Source organism: Rattus rattus, chromosome X, assembly GCF_011064425.1.
Source record: "Rattus rattus isolate New Zealand chromosome X, Rrattus_CSIRO_v1, whole genome shotgun sequence".
NCBI classification, from domain to species: Eukaryota; Metazoa; Chordata; class Mammalia; order Rodentia; family Muridae; genus Rattus; species Rattus rattus.
In genome coordinates, this window is record NC_046172.1 from 103,977,907 (window position 1) to 103,984,673 (window position 6,767).

The 6,767-nt window shown below is 36.5% G+C and overlaps 1 pseudogene; it reads right to left on the reverse strand.

Moving 5' to 3' along the window:
* Positions 1-4,921: 4,921 nt before the first annotated feature.
* On the reverse strand, positions 4,922-5,053 carry LOC116889564 (annotated as a pseudogene).
* Positions 5,054-6,767: the final 1,714 nt, after the last annotated feature.

A 6,767-nucleotide genomic window follows, 5' to 3' on the forward strand; every position in this document is an offset into this window, starting at 1 on the left:
CATGTGTCTACCTGATGAGATTAAGAATATTACAAAAGAGTCATTACTGTTTAACCTAATAACTCATGAAAAGAATAAAGAGAATTTAGGTGAGACTTTTAAAAATTATATTGCTGGTGAAATTGAATCCATAATTTACTTACAAAGTAATAATAAACCCACATCAAATAATTGTTGACTACATGCTAATAATGAATAATACTTCACTAGAAAAAATATTTGTTGTAGTAGAGACAAGTACATAAGGGTTCAATTTTTTAATTCTTAGAGTAAAAAATTGATCAAGTTACCAGTTATTTATAAGAGAAAATTCCAGGTATTCACAAAAGATTTTAAGAGTAGGAAGAATCTAAACTTGAAGGTCCACTTGAAGGAATTTCTCATACAAATTTGACAGTGTAGTTTCAATTATATCAAATGATGAAACAGTCTAACTATATGCAAAGAATATTAAATAATCAGTCAGTTTAGACTAGTATGGTCTTCTGTAGTAGGTTCCTTATATAGAGCAGCATATTTTTGCACTTGCCAAAATGAAACTTATAAAGTAATGTACTTTTCCTATATTAAAATATTAAGACATTACCTATAATATCTAAATTAATTTGCAATAATTTATTTATTCAAACAAGGACCTTGTGAATATATGTGTTCTTTCTCTGTTTCTGTCAACATTTTCTTTCTCATCACATACAATTGCTTCTTTGAAGCAACACATTTATGTAAGCTGCTTTCAGTATTTCAGCAAAATCAGAGGTAGCATTTCCAGTTCACCTTTTGTAGTTATTTGACCTTGCTGCTTTTCTGAACATAAAAGTCTTATTCTCTGTAGAACTGCTGGCAGTATGAGAACTATCAGTCAATTTTACAGATGCTAAAACACTTCAATTCACTCTGAGAAGTTAAAAGTATCACAATAAATCTCTCACATTATGGGTTCTATTTTCAAATAATTGACTTAGGAGCAAGCATTATTTAGGCGTCGCTCTTGCAAGTATTTGGACTCATGGTATAAAGAACTAAAGGTATCAATCTAGGACCTTAGTGACATCCTAAGTGTCATAGCCTGAATTTTCAGGATACAGCTTACAAAGTATAAAATTCAGTAACAGAGCAGAAGTGTAATTTAGGGGAAACACTGGTATAGAAGGAAGGAGTGCATTCTTCAAATCATTCCTGTGGATGTCCTGGTTTCTATCAGGAAAATAACTAAAGCACTAGATATGTATTCCAAGTTGCAGAATTTTTATAAATTAGTACATTATTACTTACTCAAAAACAGTGTTGAAAACGTGCCACTATTTGATTTTGAAAATCATTGAAAACTATTATGAATTATTATCAAGAAATTGCCTATAGGCAAATATCCAACATTTTCAATAGTAGCATTATTAATGAGATCTCTTTATTTTAAAAGAAAAGTTTATGTGATAACATATAATGTTTGTACCTGAGTAACAACTAAGTGTGAGAGAAAACATTTTGATAATTTTATGTCAAAAAAATATGTAGATCGCTCCTGAGAGACACAACCAGAATAGAGCAAACACAGAGGCGAATGCCAGCAGCAAACCGCTGAACTGAGAACCCCGTTGAAGGAATCAGAGAAAGAACTAGAAAGAGCTTGAAGGGCCAAGGACCCCATATGTACAACAATGCCAAGCAACCAGAGCTTCCAGGACTAAGCCACTACCTAAAAAGACTATGCATGGACTGACCCTGGACTCTGACCTCATAGGTAGCAATGAATAGCCTAGTAAGAGCACCAGTGGAAGGGGAAGCCCTTGGTCCTGCTAAGACTGAACCCCCAGGGAACGGGATTGTGGGGGGGAGGGCGGCAAAGGGGGGAGGATGGGGAGGGGAACACCCATAAAGAAGAGGGAAGGGGGAGGGGGATGTTTGCCCGGAAACCGGGAAAGGGAATAACACTTGAAATGTATACAAGAAATACTCAAGTTAATAATAATAAAAAAAAATGGAATGGGAAGGTTTTTAGGTGCAAAACAATATCTTTAAAGTGATAGATGCAGTGACTGAAGTCTTTTTATATAAAAAAATTAATTAAACAATAAATCCAAAAAAAAATATGAAGCAAGCCAACAGGATTCGAGGATCACAAGCTTTTGTCCATGAAGTCCCACAGTGGGATTGATTTGGACAAATGTATAGATATACTAAAATTTAAATATATGCTTATACATTTTTAAGGAAAGATTTCATAGTAATACAGATAAGTATCAAAGAACTCCAATATATATTCTCCTATGGTTATGCTAAAGCAGTTCCAGAGTACATTACTTTTTGTCAATTTATCTCACCTACCTTTAGTCTTCCTTTCAAATTAACATGTTCACCCTCTATCGCTAAAGGTATACACTTAACATTTGATCACAAAATGTATACTATCATATCATCTGAAAATAGTGATAGCTTTAATTCCTCTTTGCCAATCAGTGTCCCCTTGATCTCTTTTTATTGTATTATTGTTCTATTTATCACTTTGAGTAGTATATTGAAAAAGATATGGGGCAAGTGGGCATCCCTACCTTGTCTCAGATTTTAGTGGGATTGCTTTAAATAGCTCTCCAATTAATTTGATATTGGCTGTTGGTTTGCAGTAAATTGCTTTTATTATGTTTAGGTATGGACCTTGATTTCTTGATCTCTCCAATACTTTTAACATGGAGTGGTGTTGTATTTTGTCAAATGATTTTTCTGTAAATAAGGAGATTATCATGTGATTTTTTATCTTTTACTTTGTTTATATGGTGGATTATGTTAACGAATTTTCTTTCATTGAACCAACCTTGCATCCCTAGGATGAAGCCTACTTGATCATGGTGACTAATCATTTTGATGTGCTCTTGGATACAGTTTGCAAGAATATTATTGAGTATTTTTGCATCGATATACATAAGTGAGATTGGTCTGAAGTTTTCCCTTTTTGATAGGGTCCTTGTGTGGTTTAGGTATCAGAGAAATTGTGGCTTCATAGAATGAATTAGGTAGTGTTCCTTCCGTTTCTATTTTATGAGATAGTTTGAGGAATATTGGTATCAGATCTTCTTTGAAGGACTGGTAGAATTCTGAACTGAATTCATCTGGCCCTAGACTTTTTTTGGTTGGGAAGTTTTATTAACTTCTTTTATTTCCTTGTGGAATATGCGCCTGTTTTGAAAGTTTACCTGCTTTGATTTAACTTTTAATATTGGTATCTGTCTGAAAATCATCCATTTTCACCAAGATTTTCTCTTTCTTTTGAGTATAGGCTTATCCCCTGGGATCTGATTTTTTTTTTGTTTTTTGTTTTGTTTTTTTGAACTGGGGACCGAACCCAGGGCCTTGGTTGCACTCTCTACCACTGAGCTAAATCCAACCCCTCTGATGGTTTTTTTTGAACTACCTAGGTTTCTGTTGTTATGTCTGCCTTTTCCTTTCTGATTATGTTCATTTGGATACTTCATCTGGGCCCTTTAGTTAGTTTGGCTACAGGTTTATCTATCTTGTTGATTCTCTCAAAGAAAAAGCTTTCAGTTTTGTTGATTCTTTGTACTGCTCCCTTTGTTTCAATTTGGTTGATTTTATCTCTGAGTTTGACTATTTACTGGATTCTGCACTCTTGGATGAGATTGGTTCTTTTTATTCTAGAGCTCTCATGTGTCCTGTTAAGTTGCCAGTATAAGATATTTCTAGTTTATTAACCAGTACACTTAGTGCTATGAATTTTCCTCTTAGCACTGCTTTCATTGTATCCTGTAAGATTAGGTATGATGTATCAAAATATTCATTAAATTCCAGAAAGTCTTTAATTCTTTCCTTTATTTCATCCTTGATTAAATTATCACTGAGTACAGTGTTGTTCAGTTTCCACCCCAAAAATTCTACCACATTAATTTTCCAAATGATAAGCAACTTCAGCAAAGTGACTGGATATAAAATTAACTTAAATCAGTAACCTTCCATTTTACAAATGATAAACAGGCTGAGAAAGAAATTAGAGAAACAATTCCCCTCACAATAGCCACATATAATATAAAATATCTTGGGGTAAATCTAAACAAACAAGTAAAGTATATTTATGATAAGAACTTTAAGTCTCTCAAGAAAGAAATCGAAGAAGATCTTAGAAAATGGAGAGATCTCCCATGCTCATGAACTGGCAGAATTAACATAGTAAAAATGACCTTCCTACCAAAGGCAGTCTACAGCTTCAATGCAATCCCCATCAAAATCCCAACAGAATTCTTGAAAGACATGGAAAGAGCAATTCTCAAATTCATCAGAAAAGGTAAAATAATCCAAATAGCAAAAATAATTCTTAACAATAAAACAACAGCTGAGGGAATATCATCTCTGTCCTCAAGGTCTATTATAGAGCAATAATTATAAAAAAACTGCATGGTATTGGAACAGAGACAGACAGGTTGATCAATGGAATAGAATTGAAGACTCAGAAATAAAACGACACACTTATGCACACTTGCTCTTTGACAAAGAAGCCAGATATATACAATGGAAAAAAGAAAGCATCTTCAATAAATAGTGCTAGTCTAACTGGATGTCTGTATGTAGAAAGATGAAAATATACCAACATTTGGCACCATGCACAAAGCTCAAGTCCAAGTGAATCAAGGACCTCAAGATAAAACCAGATACACTGAATCTGCACAGGCAGAAATTTCATATACAGAACTCCAGTGGTTCATGCTCTAAGATCAAGAATTGATAAATGGTATCTCATGAAACTGGAAAGCTTCTCTAAGGCAAATGACATAGTCAATAATAAGACAAATCAGCATCTTACAGATTTGGAAAAAAAAATCTTCACTAACCCGACATCTGATAGAGGGCTATTATCCAAAATACATAGAGAACTCAAGAAGCTAACCCCCCCAAAATAAACAACCCAATTTAAAAAATGGGGTATAGAACTAAACCAAGAATTCACAATAGAGCCGTCTCAAATGGCTGGGAAGCACCTAAAGTTTTCAATTAGCAATAATCTCACCTTGGAAAAACCTCAATGGCTACGATATTGCCCCTGTGCTAAGCTGGGAAGCACCCAAAGAAATGTTCAAATTCCAAAAAGACCCTGAGATTCCACATTACACCAGTCAGAATGGCTAAGATCAAAAACTCGGGTGGCTACACATGTTGGCAAGGATGTAGAGAAAGAGGAACACTCCCCCATTGCTGGTGGGATTGCAAGCCGGTACAACCACTATGGAAATCAATTTGGAGGTTCCTCAGAAAACAGGAAATAGACGTACTTAAAGAACCAGAAATACCACTCTTGGGAATGTACCCCAAAGATGGCCCATCATGCCACAGGGGTACATGTTCCACTATGTTCATAGTGGCCAAATTTGTGATCGCCAGAAGCTGGAAACAACCCAGATGTCCCAGGACAGAAGAATGGAAAAAGAAAATGTGGAACATGTATGCAATGGAATACACTCAGCTATTAAGAATAAAGACATCCTGAGTTTTTGCAGGCAAACAGATTAAACTAGAAAATGTCATCCTGAGTGAGGTAACTCAGGCCCAAAATTCACTAATGAGTGGCATTAGCCAAAAAAAAAAAAAAATCAAAAGTAAATAACACCCAAGATACAGTTCACAGAAATCAAAGTGGTCAACAAGTTGAAGGTCCCAAGTAAGGATGCCTCAGTTCCACTTTGGAAGGAGAAGAAAACAACCACAAGGAGGGAGGGAGGGAAAGACAAGGAAGGGAAAGGAGATAGAGTTTGGGGGTTAGGGGAACATGATCTAGTATTGGATGGGGGAAAAGGACTGAAGCCCTGAGGGCCAGCAGAAAGAATAAAAACAGGTGACCTCAGGAGGAAGAAGGTTGGGAGGAACCTTTAGAATATACCAGAGACCTGGGAAGTGAGAGACTTTCAGGACTCAAAGGCAGGGCGACCATAAATTAAATGTTCTACAGTTGGGAGGGGGAACTTATTGAATCCAACTTCAGCAAAAAGATAGGGCATCAAGTAAGAGATGGGGTTGCTATCCTACAGCCAAAGCTCTGACCCATCATTCTTCCTGTCTGAAAGAAATGAAGGGATGGAAATGGAGAAGAACCTAAGGAAAAGAAAGTCCACCTACAGGCCCAAAGATCAACAGGAGGCCCCAAGACCTGACACCATTCCCAAGGCTACAGTACACTCACAAAAAAACGGATCTATCATGAATGCATTCCAAAAGACCCAACAAGCAGCTTAAACATTCAGAAGCAGATATGTGCACCCATCCAATGTACAGAAGCTGCTGACCACTCTGGTTGAATTAGGGAAAAGCTAGAGGAAGCTTAGGATGAAGGCAACCCTGTAGTATGACCAGCAGTCTCAATTAACCTGGATTCCCAAGTTCTCTCAGACACTGGATTACTAAACAGGCAGCATACAACAGCTGAGATGTGGCCTCCAACACATGTACAGCAGAGGACTCCTGGTCTGGGTTCAGTCAGAGAAGATGCACCTAATCTTCAAGAGACTGGAGGCCCCAGGAAGTTTAAAGGTCTGGTGGGATGGGTGAGGTTGGAACATCCTTGTGGATATGGGGGAGGGCAGTGCAGGGGAAGGAGAAGGATGTGCAACTCTCTCAGGGTGGGTGACTGGGAGCAGAATAAAATTTGGAGGTAAAATGAAAGAAAAGGAAAGAAGGAAGGAAGGAAGAAAAAATAGTTAACCACATGAATTCAACTGCTCTAATTTCAAGGAATGAAAATACATTGAATTGAAAAAAAAAAACGATTTTAGGCT